This window comes from Boleophthalmus pectinirostris, unplaced genomic scaffold (assembly GCF_026225935.1).
Source record: "Boleophthalmus pectinirostris isolate CB_2022bp ecotype Guang Dong unplaced genomic scaffold, ASM2622593v1 HiC_scaffold_2, whole genome shotgun sequence".
Classification (NCBI taxonomy): Eukaryota; Metazoa; Chordata; class Actinopteri; order Gobiiformes; family Gobiidae; genus Boleophthalmus; species Boleophthalmus pectinirostris.
In genome coordinates, this window is record NW_026571152.1 from 6,940,849 (window position 1) to 6,965,118 (window position 24,270).

Sequence of the window (24,270 nt, forward strand, 5' to 3'; positions counted from 1 at the left end):
AAACAAACATCTTTGGAAAAGTTTATTATTATATTTACAAAATCCCACAGTTTTTGTGTTGGTCGTATCATTTTATTTTGTCGTATTTATCCGTCACACCTTAAAGGCCGGTCCATGAGAATATTGTCTGACACTAAACTGGTCCATGGTGCAAAAAAGTTTGGGGACCACGGCCCTGACTTATACTTCTTGTTTAACCCTGTAGGTTAGTACACTCATATTAACCTTGAAAAGATTAGTTTGAAACATTTTAAAAATGATTTTATCTTGATAATATCATATCTAGTGTCCTGGTTAATGGAGACAGAGCGGCCAGTAACTATACTGATATTTTGCAGCGACATCATGCTGGGGGTGTTCTGCATGTATGCCTATGGTGGAATGTTCAGCAGTTTCCATGGTGACATAATGGACATATTAGCAAACAACCGGAATAGTTTTAAGATAGAAAACTCAAGAAAAAATAGATTTAAACAACACAATAGAAGTCTGTGATCAATGCAGGCGTTCATGGTCCTGTTTATGTGTTTGATTTTCAACAAAAAAGGTGAGAGTAACTGAAAAAAACAAAACAAAACTGTGACTATTGTTAGCTTGTGATTGCAATGTTATTTGTAAGAGATTTCTTTTACAGCACAAATCAGCTCACCTATTGTACTTCCAGCTAAGTCTGTTCTTCATGCCAGATTGTGTTGAAATACAGCCCAGATTTAAGGCTTCAGACATAGCCAGGCTGGCGTCACCTAGTGCCTCTGCTAAATGTCCTTTCTCTCCAGCGACTAGGTCAAGAATTGGAATACACTAGACAGGGTTCCTTTTGTGGTGCAGCACAACAGTAAACAAAGCGATTGATATGGACATAGATGAAGACAGACATTCTGTGTTGGCAATGATTCCTGAGATTGAGGATTTAAAGCCAGAACAAAGAGAATATTTGGTGAATTTTATCAAGGGGAAAGACGTTATTGCCCTTCTTCCTACGGGATTTGGCACATTACATATGTCACGACCACATAGCAGTGATTGGTTAAATAAAAAAGCAACCGCCTACCATCAAGCGAACGAATCCTAATGCTGCGAGGTCAGACAGTTTCCCACAAAGTGAAACCCGCTGATGAGTCAGGCTACTTCAGAAAGTGCAGTGCCTCCAATTAGCGTAACACCCCCAGGAAACGCTGATGGCATCAGCTGCAAAGTATTAATACCACTATGCAACTGAAACAAAGGGCCTTGGAGAAGCAGTAAGTCAAACAGCATATGTGACATTATGGACCCAACAACACTACTATTTGAGCAAACACAAATTGCAGTACAATGTAATCAGCAGGGACAGAGCCCAGAACTTTAACAATTCAGTTTATTTTATTTCAATTTGATGAAATAAAGTGAAAATGTGCTCTGTCACCCAACGCTCCGAATAAATTGGATCTTTTGGAAAACTGTGTAATTCTCGTTTGAAGCCTGGAGAAATGGGCTGGAGGGTATTTTTCACTTCACAGACCAAACAGTGTTTTGTAAATGTGTTAAGTTCAAACTGATTTCAGAATGAGTTTTTCAAATTTACAACAAAGATTTCTCTCTAACTTTTGTCTCAAGCTGTAAAGTCATTTGTTCTTTTTAGTGACTTCCTGAAGTTTATCTAAATTTCGAATGCATCGTCACGTGTGAAAAGTGATTTGGTGCAGTCCACACTTCTGCGCTGTGCTTTCTGAACAATTAATGTGAAATACTTTAGTAAGAAATCACAGTTTTTAACCATTAGTATCAGGCGTACACAAAGCCATCTGAAATTAATTAGTTTCACAAGTGATTTTTAGAGGAACGTCCAAACAATTGGATTGAAAAATGTGTTAGAAATAGATTTGTTTGAGCCATAGACTGGATAAAAATGTGAACTATAAAAGAGTGTGACGTCATCCATAGTGTTCAGCTCCAGTCTACTGAAGCTCACCGAGGCGCAGTTATGGGGCACATTTCGAGCTGAATTCATATTAGGAATAGGAATTGATTTATGGACAAAAGTCGATGGAGCCAGAAGCGCGCCTATGCTCACTTCCTATTTGGAAGGTGGCGGCCAGCGGGTTAGTTACATCCATTATTTATGCAGTCTGCGATGTTCCTAGAGCAAATGTTGAATTGAATGTGGATATGTTATTAATTGATTCATTTGTTAGAGAATATCTTCACATACTTGTCATATTAATCTTATGGTTTCAAGTCCTTTTAACTATCTACAATCATGTCTTTGGGGTTGAATAATGACTCCTTTTTCTGAAGCTAGTGTGAAAAGATCATTCATTTTTCTTCATTTCTGCTGATAAAAATGACAGAGACAGTAACCAAGTCAACAAATCTGCAATCTTACAGTTAAACAGTGAATCCCACCATAGAATTCTGACCTGCTCTGGTTAAACTAAAGAGATTCTAGTATGTTATGATGTCACGTGAACGCGATCTATTGTTGGATTTCAGATTATGTCACAGTAGTTTACATGAATATTGTTCAACTGCTGATTTTGTTGTTATACAGCATGGTCTTGGGTCTATTTAGTAATAGAAATTATCAGGTTCCATATCTGGGAGTTTATGTCCCCAGTATTTCGTGGCAAACTACAATGTAAACAATAAACCTTTTCACAACAGCCAGAAGTGCCGTGAAGTAGAGTATACGTCACTTCCAGTTAATGCTTTTCTATGACATAGAATTAAATAATTATTGGCTGTAAGATGCTGTGAAGTCATATGAAACCCACCAATGAGGAGGGTTCAAATAGGGCCCTGGAGAGATCGCTAAATTACTTAAACAAGCTCCAAACTTGCAAGTCATGACTTGGACTCAAGTCAGACTGAGTTACTATTTTTAGGACTTGAGACTTGACTTGGACTTGAGCCCTGTGACTTGAGGAGAATCGATGCTTCTCCTTAAAAAAATATATATATAAATGTTCCCTCCCACTTCTCTGTTTGTTACTTTGGATGTAACTGAAGTACTGCGATATGGTATCCTCAAATGTACTACAGTAATATACAGTGATATACAGTACAATGCAGTAATTTGTAGTACAATACAGTAAAACAGAGGGAAGTACAGAGAATTGCATGACAAAATAACTTATTTAGCATGTTTAAATCTGAAATATTTATATTCTGACAGTAATGATTCACACTAAGATTTTGTCAAGACATTCAAAACGGGAAAAAAAATAAATAAAAATCATGTTAATACTCATGTATAAATATACCCTGACTTTTACAGTACAATTTAGATTAAAATTCAAATAAATTGCAAAATCTAAGCTGCTTTGGTTTAATGACTTGAAATGACTTGAAGCTCAAAGTAGATGACTTGGACTTGACTTGGACTTATGGGTCAGTGACTCGAGACTCGACTTGGACTTGCCTGTATTTGACTTGGACTTGACTCGGATTTGAGGTCAAAGACTTGAGACTTACTTGAGACTTACAGAAGAACGACTTGTTCCCACCTCTGCCAAAAAGTCAATCTTGCATAATAACCCTGCCTAGTGTTATTATGTATAAAACCACAGTCTACACTACTAGACAAACCTGGTTAACCAAAACACCAAACCCAGCACAGACGCACAAAGTAAACCGTTTGGTAAAAACATTTCCTGTGATAAGACAGGACGCCAGCTTCTGTCAGATAGTGATGGTTGAACACTGCTGGAGTGAAGCGTGCCTTTGTGAAACACTCGCACAGATCTGGGAGGGCTGTTTGCTTGTGCGCGCTCTGAAGGTTTTTCTGTGGTTTTGAGCTGATCCGAGTTGGTTTTGTGGAGCAGCCAAACTAGAATCTCTGGACTCGGGGACAAGAGAGTGTGATCTGATCAGAGACAGAGGCACAGCTGTCACTTAAAGCCTCCAAACACGACAAAAACACGGCAAAAACACTGCTTTTCAAACACTGGATTTTTGGATTTCATATTCAGAGTTTGTGCAAAAAGTTCATTTTTTTTACAAGTTAAAAGGTAACATATTCAAATCTATATCTGACTATAAACCTTAGCCTGGATGAGCCACTCTCTGTCTGCGGGTGGTCCTGGTAGAGTCCTGGTTTAGTCTTGGTTCAGTCCTGGTTTAGTCTTGGTTCAGTCCTGGTTTAGTCTTGGTTAAGTCCTGGTTTAATCTTGGTTTAGTTCTGGTTCCGTCCTAGTTTGGTCGTGGTTAAATCCTGGTTCAGTCCTTGTTTGGTTGTGGTTCAGTCTTGGTTTAGTCCTGGTTCAGTCCTGGATTATTCTTAGTTTAGTCCTGATTCAGTTCTGGTTCCGTTTTAGTTTGGTTCTGGTTGAGTCTTGGTTCAGTCCTGGTTCAAATTCTGGCTCAGTCCTGCTTTAGTCCTGTTTGGCTGTGATTTTGTTCATGGTTCAGTTGTAGTTTGGTTGTGGTTCAGTCGCAGTTTAGTCCTGGTTCGTTTCAAGTTTGTGGTTTAGTCCTGGTTTAGATCTGGTTCCTTTCTAGTTTGATCATAGTTAAGTCCTGGTTTAATCTTGATTCAGTTTTGGTTTAGTTCTGGTTTTGTCCTACTTTGGTCATAGTTAAGTTCTAGTTAAGTCCTGTTTTAGTCTGGTTTGGTTGTGGTTAGTCCTGGTTTAGTTCTAGTTTATTTGTAGTTCAATCCAAGTTCAGTCCTGGTTTAGTCTTGTTTAGCTGTGATTTTGTTCATGGTTCAGTTGTAGTTTTGTTGTGGTTCAGTCCTAGTTCTAGTTTGGCTGTGATTTCATCTTGGTTTTGTCCTGGTTCAATCCTGGTTCATTAATAGTTTGGCTATAGATTAGTCCTGGCTCTGTCCCTTTTTAGTCTCTACCCCTGTTCCAGTCTGAGTTTGGTTGTGTAGAAGATTTCCACAATGCAAAAGAAAATAATTACACACTTACCCCTTTGTTTTGACTCAGTATCTCAACTTTAAATTACAAAAACATCCAACAATGTTCCAGCTGTGACTATGCAAGCTAAACACCCAAAAATTCACAAAATTTTAATCTTTTCGGTCAAGTAAACAAAGATAACCAAAGTGGGTGCATCCAATTACATAGAAATAAAAGTATTAAACACCTGTCTACAACTTCGGTCTCGGTGAGTTCAGTCTGCTCTCACTGCCATTCAAAGGACTGCGTTTACAGCTACTGTCACTACACAAGGTAAGTAGCAAGCAGCCCAGCGCATTTGCATAAAGTCTGTTATTTGCAAAACTAATCTGAATTTCAATGAGCATCCGGTGAACAATAAAAACAGAATGCCCCGCACATGAATTTAACAGCAGAATTACAGGCAAGAGTGTACCGCAGAGAAGAGGAAGAGAAACTAGTGGAATGGCTCACAAACTGCAGACAGACTGGTGCTGGACCTGGACAAAAACCTGGACTAGACCTGGAATAAACCTGGACTAGACCTGGAGTAAACCTGGACTAGATCTGAAGTAAACCTGGACACCAAATGAACTAGACTTGGGCTAGAACTGGATCAAACCTAGGTTCACATCAAGACTGTTAGGTTCAAATTACAAATCATATACAAACTAGGACTAAACCTGGACTAGACCTGGACTAGAAGTGGACCAAACCTAGGCTCACATTAACTTGGGTTCAAAAACAAAACAAAACAAAAAAATAAAACATACAAACTGCGAGTAAGCCTGGACTAAACCTGTACTAGAACTGGACTAAACGTAGGTTTGTATAAAAAAAATAAATAAAAAAAACTGTTTATATTACAAACCACATGCAAACTGGAAATAAGAATGGACTAAACCTGGACTAGACCTGGATTAGACCTGGCCTAGACCTGGACTAGAATTGGACCAAACCTAGGTTCTTCCCTTGGGTTAAAAAAACCCCAAAAAAAAACACATTTAATCTGTGAGTAAACCTGGACTAAACTTGCACTAGACCCGGACCAAACATAGGTTCGTATCAACCTGGGATCAAATTACAAACCTCATACAAACTGGGAGGAAACCTGGACTAAACCTGTACTAGAGCTGGACAAAATGTAGTTTCATATCAAGAAAACTTGGTTTCAAATTGCAAACCACATGCACACTGGAACTAAACCTGGACTAAACCTGGATTACATCAAGACTAACTTGGCAAATGGCATAAATTACAAATGGCATATAAACTGGGACTAAACCTGGACTAGATCTGGACCAAACCTAGGTTCACATAAAGACTAAACTGTATTTGCCAATGTGTGCATTATGTCTCCATGGCAACTCCTGAACATTCCACCATAGAGATAAATGTAGAAAACCCACAGTGTGATGTCACTGCAAATATATGGTATTTTGGTGGCATTGTCTACTGTTCTTGGTCATTATTGTGGCAGTTTTAGTGCAAACCATAACCTGTTCAATCAAATCTCAATTCTGGTCATATCAAATCCGGTCAAAAACTGAAGTGTGTGCTGTCTTCAGTGGCCTCTGATATTTCCAGTAGTTGGTGACATCACAAAAGACTGCCCTGATCACATCCAGGTGTTACAAACCTACAGAGGAAAACAACCTTTTTCTTTCGTGTTCATTAGTTTCTGCTTAGATCAAATATACACTTGAAACAGAAATAAAGTCCAGATAATGTACTTATTCCAATATTAGAAAACCGTACAAGGAGTCTTAGTGCCTCTTCGTTGGTGCACGGGTTAGCCAATCAGACTGCATCCTGAATGTTATTCGGCTAATAAGTCATGACATCATCCCTATCAGTAGTTCTTGTCCTATGTAGTTAGTTTGCTATTAGATAGATTGGAATATCATGCATTTGTCTTGAATTAAATCTATGAGTTTCACAGCTGTGATCAGAGCTCTTATCTTCAAATAACCTCGGTACAATAATGAACTATAGAAGTGGTTTTAAAAAATACCTAAGACTATTTATTTAGCCTAACAATACCGTTTAGACCATTCGACCAATCACACTGTTCCTCATATGTAATCAATAATGCATTTCATTTGTTCATATTCAGCATGTAGAAGCTTTCAGTGACCATCATAAGCTGTATAAATGGACATAGTTGACCTGCAAGCCAAATAGGAAGTGAGCATAGGCACTCTTCTGGCTCCATTGACTTTAGTTCCAATTTACTTTGTACTGAAAAAAATGTTTGGTCTTAAAATGTTTGTATAAACCCGCTCTGCATGATCCTGGTGTTTTGTCAGTAAATCAAGTCCTGTTCCCCCTGTAACTGTTTGCCTCGATGAGCTTCATTTGACTGGAGCCGAACACTTCTTTATACAGTCTATGGTCATCATATTTCCACATTTCTTTGGCTCAAAAGAGTTCAACAAATTTCAGTATTCAATAGAACTAACTATTTGACAAGTCGACAGCTAAAACAATAGCTATTTGCAGTCCTAGTTTGACACGATACTGCAGTACAAAGAGCTTAGAAAACAGTGACAGTTCTGAAATGTTGCTGTTGAAATCCTGCTGTTTTCATCACCAGAGCAAATCAACATTTTCAAACCTGTGACTTCAAATGTGGGCACCTCCGCAGCTTGTATTTGTGTGGATTACAGCATCTGCAGTTGTATGTAAATAGAAGTGTTTAAAGTGAAAATACATTCAAATAGTGTTTAGTAGCGCTGTATTTAATTAGTATAAAATATGGCGGGGAAACATCAAGGTCACCGTGCGATCTCCTGAAGGCATCTCGCGCTACAAGAACATACTTTAACCAGCTTTAACACTGAATTTCAAGTTACTTTTTCGCAATAGCCGAACAGATATAGTCTTAAACTCAATGCAAACTACGGTAAATATGTGGAATGTGATGTATAGGATTGTATCGTTAATGTACGGACTGTATGGACATAGGTAACCCGCTAACTGCTTCGTTCCAAATAGGAAGTGAGCATGAGTGCGCTTCTGGCTCCAAGGAGTCTGAACATATCTTAAAATGTTTGAATTAACCCACTTTTTACGTTTTTTAACAGACAAATCAGGTGCCATCTTTCGCCGACGGTAGCAACAGATTTGATTGACAGCATTTACCTTCAACGCCCTCTCTCCTGATTGGCTCTTTGGTTGCTATGACACTCGCCCCTAAAACTGATTGGCCTGGTTTGAGCCGAACACCGGACCTGCAAAACTTGACAGACATTGTATCCGAGTTTAAGTACTTTTCTAGATTTAATCCAAGGGCGTAGGTTTGCATAGCGACACTGGGGACATGTCACAACCGATATTTGGGGAAGACAAAATAGTCCCTACTAATATTTTTTTTTATTCTGATATTTTTCCAAACTCAGTAGTATTAATTTAACACAGACGTTCTGAGATGTATTCAGTGATGTGATGACAGGGTTACCCAGGCCGCAACAGAGTGATGTCATTAGTGGAGCCAGGAGCCTAAACTGGGGAAGCGGCAGGACAGGGCCAGCACCCGAAGATGGCGGCTTGAGCAGGTGTGAGTGGAGACACTGCACCAAACTTTGAAAAACAAGACAAAGTGTAGTTCAAATACATGGGAAAAATGTGATACAGGCTCTTATAACTGTTCTGAATTACATAGCTCTGAATTTAAATATTCTCCTTCGAGTTTACATGGAAATAATAATTCCGAATTGAGATTTATGTGGAAAACACTCTAAATCGTCTTTATTTAATTCCGCTCAATGTCTGAGGAAGGGTTCTGATTGGACAGGGACATGAACGTATTTACATCGAATGAAGAAAAGACACACTTCAGCTTCTACCGGCTTTTCTGTCATCTCGGTTTGTCGTTATGCCACGGACACAAACATGATCCAAACTTTTTCCGCAGTCGTTCTGATGATAATGAAGTAGCAGCTGGAGAATTCTCTCATCACACTTTACGTCTGTCAGCTGAGGAGGAGAAGGGAAGAGTGTCGGAGAAGGGAGGAAGAAGACAAACTGAGTCAACGGCTGCTCTACCTCAGCCCACTCCTGCGTCCCACTCGCAAATCCAAAGAGCAGTGGATGAAAGTCTGAAGCCAGGACTGGTGGAGACAGATCGTCTGGATCGCGTCAGAAGGGCGACACAACGAGCATGCACTGAACGACCAGAATTATTTTTAACAAGAATAAACATTTACATGATTCAGGAATAAATTAATTTGGCTTTAAAATCAGATTAAACCACCCACTTATTTTGGAATTCAATTTAATTCCGAATAATAATTTTCATTAGGAATTGAGCGTTTATTAATTAAGTGTCTTTTTAAAGCAGAATAGATTTTTATTCAGAATTAAATTATTTTTATTTGCAATTAAAGCTTTCATGTAAACGTGGCAAATATCTATGACAATAATTAGTTAATTGCAATTTACGTAAATATTCCGAAATGAGGCCTTGTCAAATGAAGCCATGAGAATGAAAGAAGCATTTCAGAATCGATCAAAATTAGATTAAGATTTAAATTAAGATAAATGATCACAAAACAGAGTAAAATGTGTGTGTTGTTGTTTACACACTCTGAGCTCTTTACCAAAGTGGCCCCAGAACTGAAGTGAATTAGAGCGATAACAGATCCAGACAGATACAAGATAAAACGTGACCCCACATGACTTCATTGTAATGCAACCTCCTTAATCAGACCTGGATCTAAATAAGGCCGTGACCACAGAGAGACTGTTTTAAAAGAGACATATTTGGTACTTAACACTAAACTATAGGTTATTAAATTACACTTTGTTCATTGTAAACTGCGGTATTGACCTAACAGGACCAGACCCATTGATTTCCTGTTCAAAAGTACAGAACGGATACACCACACATTTTCAAATCGGCATTTTCTGAATACTCAAGCCTCAAACTACAGGATTACTCAAACGTGCATCCATCAAAGACTACAACTATGAGTAAACTAGTGGGACAGCAGTATAAAGTAGATTAAAGGCCGTACATTACACAAAATGGACTCTTGTGAGCATAAAGTGATGTTACAATATTTATACCTCATCAAGAACAGACCTGGAGTTGTGTTTTGTTTCGTTCACATGTTTTAGTAATCCTGGTTTATCAGTCTGTCTACATCTGCAAAGCTCGAAATGCTCTGTTCCACCTTTGGATGTCACAAATCGGTAGTTTTAAAGCTACATTTTACCTTTAGTACAATAGACACTGGCAGTTCCAGGGCTGAAATCACCCAAACAATTCTACTAACGGTGTATAGACTTTAAAAACATTGTGGAGCTCTTTCTGTATTACCACATGACATGGGTCCTTTCTGATCGAGAGAATAACTCAGCCTAAATATGCAGGGTTCGTGTGTTAAACGTGTGTGAATGAAACAAAACACAACTCCAGGTCTGTTTTTTGATACGGACATAGATCAAAATTAGTGCAATCTGAGCCCTTTAAAGTTGAGATAGACTGAAATATAGATTGGCCACTTTCTCCAACGTCACACTTTTTTCCAGTTCTTTTACTGTTTACTGTTGACCAAAATGTATTCTAAATTTTTGATTCATCAAAGTGTCCACCTTTGGCAGATATAACAGCGGAACACACTCGAGGCTCGTTCTTTTTTACAATAGAAATCAAATATTGTTCAGAAAGTTCTTCCCAAGTCTGTTGCAGAAGTTCCGATAAATGTGTGGCACTTGTAGGTTGCTTCACTCTTCTGTCCAGTTCATCGCAAACCAGCTCGTTGGGGTTTAACTCTGGACACTTCATGTTTTCAAGCTCACCATCTTGTTCTTTTTTTCCTGAGGTAGTTTTGGCAGAGCTTGGACTTGTGTTTTGTATTTTTTATCTTTTTTTCTAATCTCTGGCTGTTCAGTTTTTACCTTTGTTCCATTTCAAGCTCTTCATTGGACTTGCACGACTTGAAATGCAATAAAAAATAACTGGAAAAAAAATGTTGGGTGTTCTAAAACTTTTGATCAGTAGTGTAAATCTCCAGCAGAGACCAATATGTTTTTTCACCCAAATAGCAGCCTAAATATGCACGAAATATATTATGCATGAAGCGTTATTTGAACACTTCAATCCAAAAAGGGTACTGCAGAAATGCAAGTATACTGCTCTCTACACAGTTCGACTAAATTGACTCCACAAGCAGCCCAAAATTATCGGTCATAGGTCATTGGTTTTTCTGGATTCTAAGCAATCAGTATCGGTATCAGTCATGAAAAAATGCTCATCAATCGAAGTCTAGTTTAAAGTCAAAAGTCAGCGTAGGTCCCCTTCAAACTTCCTTCAGAGAGATTCATTCGGTCTTTCAATATTATATCCAAACAAAGGTTCAAACTTGCAAAGAGGAAATACATGACATATCAGATCAAAATCATAGATAGCTACCCTATTTTTCGGACTATAAGACGCACTTAAAATCCTTTAATTTACTCAAAAATCAACAGTGCACCTTATAATCCGGTGCGCTTTATGTATTAATTCTGGTTGTGCTTACTGACCTTGAACCGATTTTATGTGGCACATGGTGCTCAAAAATCTGTCAAATTTTTTTAGTACGACTTTGGTAAACTACAAAGCCGCACCGCTGGATGGATTGTTGGAGCATTACGGCTACTGTAGTCAGGAGCCTCACTGAGTAAGTCCGACATAAGTCCGACAGAAGCTGACCGCATCAGCACACAAGGAGCGAGCTGTTTTTTTCGGCGCTTATAGTTTATGCAAATGAGACATGTGGTGTTAAGTTTCATTTCTGTAAAATGTAAACAAATGTCCGCAAAGCTGCATTAAACACATATTACTCAGTCTATATTTGAGTCCAAAATCAGGGAAATTTACAAGTCAAATCTGTGAAGACACTAACCTGCTCATCGTAGGAATGCACGTCTTTTCAACAGCTTCCTATCTATTGAATTCAAAATCCTAACAATTTCTACTGTTGCCAGAGCAATTGTCGATTAAAACCAAAAATGGAATGGTCAACCATCCTCAAAATGTCACCATAAAACCGGGTGAATGACCAGGTGAACAGCCTCAGGAGCGAGCCCAAAACTGGAGCGTGGTCTTTAGTGTTGGAGCTGCAGATAGTGTGCCGTTGTAATGGCGTGGGCAGGACTCTCCACGCACCGCTGCAGAGCCAGAGCCACTTAGCACTCTGCTCCAAAGGTCTGTCTCCGTTCTGCGTGAAGTGTGCTGTGGTCACCTGCCTGCCCCCCTCACAGCTGTTAACCTCAAACTGCAGCTGTGCATGACCAGTCTGCACGGGGCTCCATCTTTATCTGAGACATTTTATAAGAATGGATTTTATTTGATATTTTTCATTTTTGTTATTGTAATTGCTTCTTTTTTCAGAGCAAGAACTAAAACGTACATGAGGGAGGGCATTCAGTACACAGAAAACGAAACAGGACAGAAAGCCAAAAGGACACAGTGAAGTGTGCAGACAAAAAACAAAACACACAACTATATTATTTCCGTATTTTTTTTCAGACTATAAATTGCTCCAGAGTATAAGTCGCACCAGCCAAAAAATGCCAAAAAAACATATTTAAGTCACACTGGACTATAAGTTGCACTTTTTGGGGGATATTTATTGTATAAAATCAGAGACCAGGAACCGACATTTCATGTTGAAAGTCAAGTTCTAATAATAACAATAGAACAGAGAACAACAGACTGTTAACGTCACATATGAACAGTTCTTGTGGCCATACCGGCTTGACAAAGTCTGATCCCGTCAGATCTCAGAAGCTCAGCAGGGCCGGACCTGGTCAGTACTTGGATGGGACACCACTGGGAAAATCAGGTGCCACATTGGGGCGCCAGTGGGAATAACTGTCGTTGTGTCCTTAGGCAAGACACTTCACCCACATTGCCTAGTATGAAAGTGGTGTGTATGTGAGTGATGGTGGCACCGATTGGCATGGCAGCCCCAGGGCAGCTGTGGCTACAATAGTAGCTTATCATCACCAGGTATAGAGTGAATGAATAATGCTGAATAATGCTCTGTAAAGCGTCTTTGGGGACAAAAAATGTCTGTGAAAAGCGCTATATAAATAAAGACTTACTTACTTACCTCTTCAGATAACTATAGCATAAACAACAGAACAGAACAAGTTTACCAAACTCTCCATCTCACTCCAAATCACTAAATCCAGTGAATTCTTCATCCTCGATTTCATTTCTGAGCAATTCCGCGACCTCTTGAGGTAAACTCTTCTGGCTGTTGTCAGACTCAGCATTAGAGTTAGAATTATTCCAACCTTTCTGAATCCCGACAGGATGGTTCTGGTTGTCACTGAAGTCCAGGCTTTGTCGATCCATCCAGTGACTTCCAGGAAAGTTACATGGTGCATCCTCCCGGTTACCAAGAAGCTGTGTTCTCCATCCCCACTTTCCTCCAGTCCCTCACAAGTTTCTCACTCACTCTAAACTTTCTTTCTGCTGCTCGATTACATTTTCCGGATGCATCTGTCACTACTTGCAGCAGAACACATGCAGGAGACACAGTAGAGCTTAAAAGTCACAGGACCCACCTAAACCATGAAAAAAGTGCAATTTATAGTCTGAAATATACGGTAATGGGGAAATTAAACTGTCTGAAGAAGTGGACTAGGGAATGTGGCATCACCCATAGCGTTCGGTTCCACTCAAGCTCACCAAGGCCAGCAGTTGTGGGGCGAATTTGGAGCAGAGTTCAATATTAGGTATTTATTTATTAGGAATTTACAAAACTGCAAAATTAAAACACCAGGATCATGTAGAGTGGGTTAATATGAACATTTTAAGACCAAAGTGAGGAGCATGACAGCAGCAGTTACATTTTTGTTTTGTTTGTTTTCAATACAAAGTGAATTGATGCCTGAGTTGATGGAGCCAGAAGTGCACCCATGTTCACTTAGTATTTGAAACGTGAGCAAACATCACCAGAACAGAGGTGATCGAAATGCGGAAACATGCCCACAGGACTATAAACCGGGATGAGGGGCTTTTTCACTTTCTTATACCTGGAATACTGTCTTGAATAGGTCGACCAGCAGATGGCGCTGTCTTCTGACCAGTGGAGGCAGGTTCAGAGATTGGCAGTCTATGAACCCTAACCCTAAAACCTGTTTAAATCTGCTGTCCAAACACATTACAGCAACATCATGTTACCACTTTGAGGAAGACCGTGTGTGAGCAGTCCAAAGTAAACCTTGGTCTGAAAAAAATAAAATCTATCAACATAAATTATCAGAAAACCAAATGAACCACATCAGACTATCAATCAGTCAACAACTCTATTAATCCCAAATGGCATTTCAATTCTCACATCTCTGGTCATACACAATCCATAGATAAATATAATAAAAAAATCAAATATATACTGTATAACACTCACCGTACATTTAAACCTCAGTGCTTCAGGGGACACAATAGCAAATTTACTTTCCATTTAAAAGCTTCCCAGAGGGCATTTGCGCAAACTGTGAGTGCAGTACATGGTTGACTCAGTGTGGCCTTAGTCTTTTGGAACATCCTATGTCTCCACACCACACAGAAGCCAAATCCTCCATTTGAACACCACTGATTTTGCGACACACTTTGACTTTCTGGTTCAGACTGTTCTTATATTTCACAGATAACCCATAAAACCAGCAACTCAAAGAAAAAGTCAACAGACTTTTGATAAAAGAATGATTTAAAAAACAAAAAAACATTAGCACAGTGCTGTTTAAGACACTCAAAGATTCTTTACAGTGGATCATGCATTCACTTCACACTAAGGCTGAGTTCAGACTGCAGCCTGAAGTGACCCAAATCTGATTTTTTCACCCTATGCCACCTGTGCCTGATCTTTTAATGACAGTCTGAACTGACAGTCTGATTTTTTCAAATGTGACCCCAGCCACTTGGATATGTGCTCCTAAAACTGATACATATCTGATTTTTGGACAAGACACTTCAGTCTGAATCTACATACTCACAAATCTACTTCACGTCATATGAAAATTGTGTCTGAACTCTGTGTCAGTGAAGCCAAAGATGTTCATTTTGACTTATGTACTTTCAATTCTTGGGTTCTAGACAATACAGTAAAATGTATTTACCTTGTTGATATGTTTCGGCTGCTAGCTGCAAGCCATCTTCAGAACTGTCCCCGGTGTTGGTGGTGATGTGTCGTATATCAGATGTCATTAGTTCCTGTAGGCGTGGTCAGACCTGATGGACCTGGCAGTGGTAAACAATATAGTACAGTAAATACGCTTTACTGTATTGTCTTTAAAAAGAACCCAAGAACTCTTGGCTGCCACTCTGCACCCACGCGTTCCTTTCTACGGACTTCGCTGCCACTGCCCTGCAAAACGCCACGGCCAGAAACCTCATCTTTCTTCTTCTCAATTCCCTCCTTAAACAAAGAAGCTGTACATGTTCTGACTTCGGTTCGACAGCAACGTTAAAATCTCCAGGTGCACAATGCTCGCATCCATGTTTAGGCGACTTCTGTAAACACTGGGACACTTTTGGAGTGTTTAAAGTTCACACTGGAGATCACGTACAAGTCGCATTTAAATGGAAATGTGAACGACCTCGCAAAAAAAATCGGATTTCACAAAAAATCCGAATTGAGCATTAAGTCCTGCAGTCTGAACGTAGCCTAAGTTACTATTGTAGCCACATCTGCCCTGGGGTAGACCGATAAAAGTGAAGCAGCCAGTCTGTGACCAGGACTCACACGTGAACACACCACATTCATACTATGCAATGTCGGTGAAGTGTCTTGCCAAAGGATGTAAGAACTCAATCAGAGCCACTACTTCCTCACTTTGGCACCTGATTTTCCCAGCAGTCTCCCGTCCAAGCTCTAACCAGGCCCGGCCCCGCTTAGCTTCTCAGATTTTAGTCCTGCTCCTGCTTTTGTGTGCGCTGTAACTCGAGCTTGACATTTATAACAAACACTGAAAAATATAAAAAGGAAAAGCCGATGCACTGAATTTGTTTCTTAATCTCAGAACACATTTATAGTTGGTATTTATGACGTTTGCTTGTCTCCGTGAAGCCGTTTTACTTGTCCACTGGGGTCTTGACGTATTTAGTGTATATGACAGACTATGCAGAAAAATTGATGTTTTATCACTATGACAGACACGCTGTTAAATCCAAATGGCAAAATAGAATAATAATCTCTGTCTAGAAGCCTTCAGTCACCACACAACACTTTTCTACGACAGAAATAAATGCTAAATCGTCACATTTTTGTAGAGCTCCTTTCCGCTTTTAAGGCACTCAAAGCGTTTTACATCAAGGAACCACTCACCCATTCACACACACATTCATACACAAGTGTACGCACACACTGGGAGTGAAGGGGGTTAAGTGTCTTGCCCGAGCACACAACAACAGCAGTCACACGTGGGAGTTTAGTTTATTGGTTTATTTTAAAAGATACCATATGCAAACACATTCATTTCATAAAAAAGAGACGCTTTACAATATATATTTAAGGTATTTTCCATCTGCAGTCCCCATCTGCAAGTTACAAACTATTCAAATACATCAAAGTATAAATCCATTTTACAGTCAAATCATGTGTTCTTCCATTCTTTCATTGAAAAAACAAAACAAAAAAAACATCACGCTCCACATTTCAGTAAAATCAGTGAATGTGGCCGCTCAACCAATCCTGTTTACGTCAAAAGCAGGATTCGAAAGCTTTGGATCAGTGGACAAGCTACCAACTACCTTATTGTTGCCCTAATAACCATTTTCTGATTGACTAATTGAAAAAAAAAAAAAAAACTACCAGTCAAAAGTTTTACAACATCCTAAATTTTCCAGTTATTTATTGCAATTCAAGTCGTGCAAGTCCAATGAAGAGCTTGAAATGGTACGAAGGTAAGAACTGAGCAGACAGAGATTAAAAAAAAAAAAAAAAAAAAAGATAAAAGATACAAAACAGAAGTCCAAGCTCTGACAAAACTACCTCAGGAAAAAAAAAACAAGATGGTGAGCTTGAAACTCGAGTTCGATCAATGAGCATTTTTTTCCATGACCGATACTGATTGCTTAGAATCCAGAGAAACCGATGACCTATGACCGATATTTTTGGGCCGCGATGTGAAGTCAGTTTAATCAAACTGTGTAGTGTACTCGCATTTCTGCAGTACCCTTTTTGGACTGAAGTGTTGAAATAACGCTTCGTTCATTCCGAGGTGGGTTTGTGGATGTGGTGGCGCTGCAGTGCTTCTGTCATCTCGTTTTTATTTGGTAAGATCTTGTATTATTTGGATATCATAAACTAACCTAAATGTTTCAAATGTAATGCACATGCTTCCATATAATATCAAATATACAAACTGTAGATTGTGCAGAGTCGAGTCTCAGGTCTGATCTGATTCTGGTCTGATTCCTGTTTTGTCCAGTTCATTAAATTTACTAAGTTACACATTCCAAGACCAGACTGTGGTAAAAGTCAAGATTTTCAACAATGATGGTGAATGGTTAGAAAAGTTAAGAAAATTAAAGTTTTGGACATTTGATTTTTCACAAGTTCAGTCCAAATACTACACATGAAATCAACACAATCTGATCCCCCACACATCCTGGATCTTATTCTTTGCTCATTTGCTCTTAGTTCATTTCATAATTTTTATAAGTATCGGATCGGGACTCGGTATCAGCAAATACTCCAAATCAAATGACTCGGACTCGAACTCGGGGGCAAAAAAATTTGATTGGGACATCCCTAATTGAATCCAAACTATTCAATCATCTAACGTAGGTATTCTGCCGCAAATCTAACACGCACATGTCGATGCTTATTGGCTTAACTGGTTAAAACAGACAATAAAACCAATACACTTTTAAAATGTGACTTGTTCCTCCATTTCTGCCTCAAGAGCTCAACTCGACAGAACAATGGCTCCTTCAACTCCTTCTCCAATTCACTTTGTATTGTAAAATGTCCCCTCTCTGTAACTGCTGCTGTCAGGTTCCTCATTTTGGTCTTAAAATGTCCGTATTAACCCACTCTACCTGATCCTGGTGTTTTTATCTCACTGTTTTGTCTGTAAATCAATTCCTATTCCTAAAATGAAACCCACTAAATAAACAGAGCTTAGAAAACATTGCCAGTGTTTATATAATGTTTTTGTAATCCGCCTGTTTTTGTAATTTCATCTCCAGGCGTAAAATCGAGAGAAAAAAAAAAAATCTATAAAAATCGCCAAAAGCTCTTCTCTTGCCGCATTTACCAAATTTTCGCACCCGTACCTTTTTATGACCCGACTTCACCACTGGGGGCAGCGCTGGTTAAGAGTCTAATGAGCGAGAGGTCGTGACCCTTGTGTCCTTGCGGTGCTCGGTTCACGTGGACAGATGGCGACGGCACTAACTGAAACACGCTCAGCTTTCCCGTATGCACCGTGATGAACATGTCACACAGAGAGCTCACTCAAACACTTAAGCAGATGTGCACGCTCGCAAACGCCAAACTCCATTAACATAAGCGCGCCGGAGTGATACGCTATGGAAGCTATAAGGAACAATGGGTCACGCAGTCATTATATTTATGGACTGTACGACTTTACGGCGGACTTAGACATCTTTAAACGCGAATGTCGAGTGAATAATTCAGCAGAGTTGCGTGTAACAACCAGTAAGATATAGTAAAGGTTGGAAGTGCATTATGAGACTTTTCTGGTGGGTAGTCTGCTTTTTCCCGTGGAGATATAATTGCTTGTTAGGGTTTAGGGGCATAGATGCTTAGAGGTTTAATGCCATACTGTGGAACAACCTACATCAGTGTGGTGTGGTTGTTGCCCATTCACCAGAAAAGTAACATACGCCCCTTTAATTCTTCTAATTCCCTTATATCGCGCTTTTTTGGACACTCAAAGATGCTTAATTGACCTTCTATCGATATATATATCTTTTTAAAAAATATTTTAAAGATATTTTTAATATGTCTGTGTGTGAATACAGAGATTATTTACTTTTTTTGTGGTTGGTCAAATTAGGAATGCAATGATACTATACTGGTATCGAATATCGGCACAGATACTGAAAATGTACCTCGATCGTTTATTGGTTTCCTAATAATTTTGGCCTAGAACTTCTCATAATCGTGTATCGGTTCCATGATGGATCATGTATCGGTTTCATGATGATTTTGGCCTAGAATGTCTCATAATCGTGTATCGGTTCCATGAAGATTTTGGCCTAGAACAGGGGTGTCAAACTCATTTTGGTCGTATCCAACCGTCTTTGATCCCAAAGGGGCCGGAGAAAACTCATGGCATATATACCTCAAAAATAGCAATAAGTTCAAATATTTGTGCAGAGAAACACAAATCTATTACAGAAATCTTTTTTAATTGATGAACTCTTTCTTTTACAAAATATTATAATATTATGAACAACCTGAAACATTAAGAAAAATACAATTTCAGCACAAAGTTTTAACATTAACTTGTTTAACATTAACTTGTATAAATAGGAATAAGTAAATTTTTCTTGTAAAATTCTGCACTCGGCTCCACTTTTCTCATGTTGGACATTTTTCTGATGAGGGTGTCACGGTCAACAGTCAAAACGATCGTCCTTTAAGAGCGTTTGGAAAGAGACATTCATTTCATTTGTGCTGCTCTGGTGGGAGGGGCCACGTACAGAGACGCTGGAGATGCTGCTGTGATAAACACCACAGAAAATTAACAAGATTTTAATAAAAAATAGAATTTAAATATTTTAGTAGAAAATCAGCCGAGGGCCAGATTAAAGGTCTTGGAGGGCCGGATCTGGACCCCGGGCCGCATGTTTGACACCTGTGGCCTAGAATGTCTCATAATCGTGTATCGGTTCCATGAAGATTTTCCTAGAACGTCTCATGATCGCGTATCGGTTCCATGATGGATCGAGTATTAGTTCCATTATTATTTTGGCCTAGAACATCTCATAATCGTGTATCGGTTCCATGATGGATCATGTATTGGTTTCATGATGATTTTGGCCTAGAACATCTCATGATCATGAATCGGTTCCATGAAGATTTTCCTAGAACGTCTCATGATAGCGTATCAGTTCCATGATGGATCGAGTATTAGTTCAATGATGATTTCGGCCTAGAACGTCTCATAATCATGTATTGGTTCCATGATGGGTCATGTATCTGTGCCATTATTATTTTGGCCTAAAACATCTCACAATCATGTATTGGTTCTATGATGATTTTGGCCTAGAACATCTCATAATCATGTATCGGTTTCATGATGGATCGAGTATTAGTTCCATTATTATTTTGGACTAGACCGTCTCATAATTGTGTATCGGTTCCATCATGGATTGTGTGTCGGTTCTGTGATGATTTTGGCCTAAAATGTCTCATAATGTTTAAAGTTTATTCATACAAACCCCCAATCACATTTCAAATAGAAAAGGGTTTGGGGTATAAGAAACATGACATAATTGTTTTAACACTTCAGACTCCGCGCTCCAGCCAGATGTTTCTCATTCCAAAACAGTAACGTAATCAGGGCAGTTCTGTGTGATGTCACCAACTACTGGAAATTATAGATCCCACTGAAGGCGCCACAAATTCAGATGTAGACCCTTTTGCCCCAGAAATTAACCACTAAAATCGCCAAAGAAAAATGCCTAGAAACAGATTAGTAGTGAACAAAAAAAAAGCAGATTTAGTGTTAAGTTCCTCTTTCAAGGGGTGTAACACACATGACTACCTCAACCTGGTTTTGTTTTTTCTTACTTTCCTCAAATATATAGAGCAGGATGTATGGAATTATTTAGTACAGAAACTCTATTCCAGCCATTTTTCATCTCTGTATACTTGGAGTCAAAGTATCCATATTGGCCAAACAACAACCCAGTGAACAATGTTTTACTAGATTTCTGTCAGCATAGCAAACGGCAAAACAAGACAATAAAATAAAGTGTCAGTTGGACTTGTACAGTAATCATCTTTTCATTTATTTGGTCGTCGATACAGTAAGACTTCTATCCGAACCAGTCCATTTTATTTATATAGCACGTGTCATAAACAAACACCACTAGTCCTCGTTAAAACAATAAAACGAGTGAAATCAAATAAGACCAAAGAGACCTGCAAATACAAAAAAATATGAGAGATCGAACTGTTTTGAGATGCACAGGAGGTGTTTCTCATTTGAATTCGAGACAAGAGCTGGAACAAGCGCTCGGTCTCTTTCCATATTGACGGCTTTGCTTTGTGTCAAGAAATTACCCCAACAGTACACATCTTTATAACGACATCTGCCTTAAATCTGGACGGAGTTTCGCTGAAAGAAACCTGCTCGTAACAAAAGTCAGAGAATCATTTCAAACGGGAAAATGTCCAAAAGGAGCGAGTGGAGCAGAATACAGATGAAGGGAGTTAGACAGAACTAGATCTAAAACTGGATCAAAGATGTGCACGGTGCTGCCTCTCCACAGATCAGAGCTGTAGTTTAGGCTACGTTTCTATGATGACGGTCTGAACAGGAGACGTGAAAATGGCATCGCGTCTCCGCTTTTTATTACGCGTTTAGACGAGCGTTTTCGGGAGGAAATCTGCGTGCGTACGATGACGCAAAAGTGTGTGGAATTGGATTGGGTATGCATGCCAGCTGGTGACACTAGGTGGTGATGTACGTGACGTAAACGCGTATGCGACGTGAGCAGATCTGACCAGAGTTTTGCGTCTTGGGCAGTGTAGACGAAAACGCTACAATGGAGCGTATTCAACTTTTCCACTGTTGAGGTGGTTTCAGATTTTTGCGTTTTTTGACCCCCAAAAATGCTATCACTGTCTAAACAAAAGGCACTTCCGATAAAATATTTAATCGTTTTTACCCGTAAGCGTTCTCGTGTAAACAGGCCGTTAGTTTGAGGCAGTGTTGGCAGAACTGCTTAATTTTGTTACATAAAGGTACATTGTGTAATTTTTCTGGTGGAGAGTCCTTTAAATGCTTTTCTCCATGGATGTTATTGTCTTGTCTGGAATGTTTCACAGTATATGGCGTTAAAGCTTTCTGTCTTCATGGAGACAAACCAGACCAAGTTACAGGTCAGATCTGTGGAGAGGCGACCCCGCTCACAGTCAGAATGCCACCTGTAATTGAATAAATGTAAGGTAGAGCTGTTTAATGCCATACTGCGGAATATTCCAGACAGAGCAATGACATATCCATAGAGACAAGATTATGGACTCCCAGTATGAAAGGTTACATAATGCATCATTACATAAAAGTACACAAACTGGAGTAAAAATACTCAAATAAAAGTAAAAGTATCACATGAAAAAATCTACTTAAAGGTGCATTGTGTAACTTTTCTGGTGGAGGGTCCGTCAAATGCTTTTTTCCATGGATGTTATTGCCTTGTCTGGAATGTTTCACAGTATGGAATTAAACCTTTCTATCTTCATGGAGACCAAACCAGACCAAGTTACAGGTCAGATCTGTGGAAAGGCGACTCCGCTCACAGTCAGAATGTCTGTTTTTCTAGGTACAACTGTAAAACCCAACAAGTTAGGACTACTCCAAAAAACTGACGAACAAGTGCAAGTTGTTGTTTTTGAGTTTTTGAGTCTTTAAACAGTGTGTACCTTAAATGTTTAGGTACTTATAAGGTCAATTTTTATCGGTTAACAAATTGTTTATCTATAAGTAGAACATACCCTAAAGGACTAAGTAATTTGTAATTGCTATTTTTGTCGAAACATAACCAGTATCACAAAACTTTAAACTTTTTGGTGCCTTCAATACAAAATGTTTAACTGTAAACTTCAACCTTTTTTTTTTTTTTTTTTTTTTTACCAGTACTGACTCAATTTGTAGTAAATGTACACGCATTATTATTAATACATACACAGATTGAAGCCTAAACATTTCTGAATTACATTTTTATTAACCAACTGTATAAACTTCAATAATGTGCTGGTACAGTGTAGGATATCAATAGAAATATAACTCACTGTTCAAAAGGAAAAACAAAATCAATACCAATTCATTCAAATAGGCATCAATACTGAATAAAAAAAAAAAAAAAACGTCTAGTGGTAGAAGTACTCAGTTTTGCTTCTAAGTAAAAGAACAGATACCAGAACAAAGATCTACTCAAGTAAACATAAAAGTGCCACATGAAAAAGTCCACTTAAGTAAAAGTACTAAAGTACCCGTTTAAAAATGTACTTCAAGGAGCACTGTGTAACTTTTCTAGTGGAAGGTCTGTCACATGCTTTTTCTTCATGGAGATGTCTGGAATGTTTCACAGTATGGAATTAAACCTTTCTATCTTCATGGAGACCAAACCAGACCAAGTTACAGGTCAGATCTGTGGAGAGGTGACCTCAGCTCACAGTTAGAATGTCTGTTTTTCTAGGTATTGTTGAGCTATAAAACCACCTGTAATAGAATAAATGTGAGGTAGAGTTGTTTAATGTCACATTGTGGAACATTTCAGGCAGAACAGTGACATATCCATAGAAACAAAACAATTACATAATGCATCTTTACGTAAAAGTACAGATACTGAAGCAAATACTCAAGTAAATGTATCACATGAAAAAAATCTACTGAAGTAAAAGTTGTAAAAGTGTCTGTTTAAACATTTACTTAAGGAGTTAAAAAGTAAAAGTATTCCACACAGATTCTGAGGTCTTATAAAGCTTCAAATGTGATTTTGATTTCAGTTTCAGTTCTTTCTGTTGAACAAAATTCTTTCATATTTTTCCCCTTGCTGTTTTTATTTGTATATTTCTGTGGGCTCAAAGTACAAATGTGTTAAAAAGAAACCCCTCAGGCTTTCCGCAGATCTCACACAATAAAAAAAAAAAGAAATCCTTTACTTTTCAGACCAGATAAACCATGTAGTGGAGTAGAAAGTACAGATACCTGCTCTCAGATGTAGTGAAGTCAAGTACAGATACCTAAAATGTTTACTTAATACTTTCAAGACTTTCGTACTTTTACTTACATACATACATTTTACATGCATACACTACTTTCAATTCCATAAGTGGAACAATCCAGGCAAAGCAGCTCCCCGGACTTTATTATAAGCAGCAGGTTCTTACACGTTTCATTGTGGGTGGTAGAGACTGAGACAGAACTTGCCTTTATACTGAAGTGATACAATAAGTACTGCTCCTTCTCCTGCTGAGACAAAAATATGACTTTTTCTGCTGTTACTTCTAAAAAGAAAATATTACTACAACTTAACCTATCACTATCCCAATGTTTCCTCATCACAAACAGACCTGGAGTTGTGTTTTTTTTTCATTCACACATGTTTAACAAATCCTGTAGATTTAGACTGAGTTCTTTTCTCAAACAAAAAGCACTCTGTTCTGAAAACACCTTCCACCTTTAAACTCCATACACC

The 24,270-nt window shown here is 38.7% G+C and overlaps 1 pseudogene; it reads left to right on the forward strand.

The window, feature by feature from the left end:
* Positions 1–12,594: 12,594 nt before the first annotated feature.
* Positions 12,595–12,712, forward strand: LOC129409597 (5S ribosomal RNA; annotated as a pseudogene).
* The last annotated feature ends 11,558 nt before the right edge of the window (positions 12,713–24,270 follow it).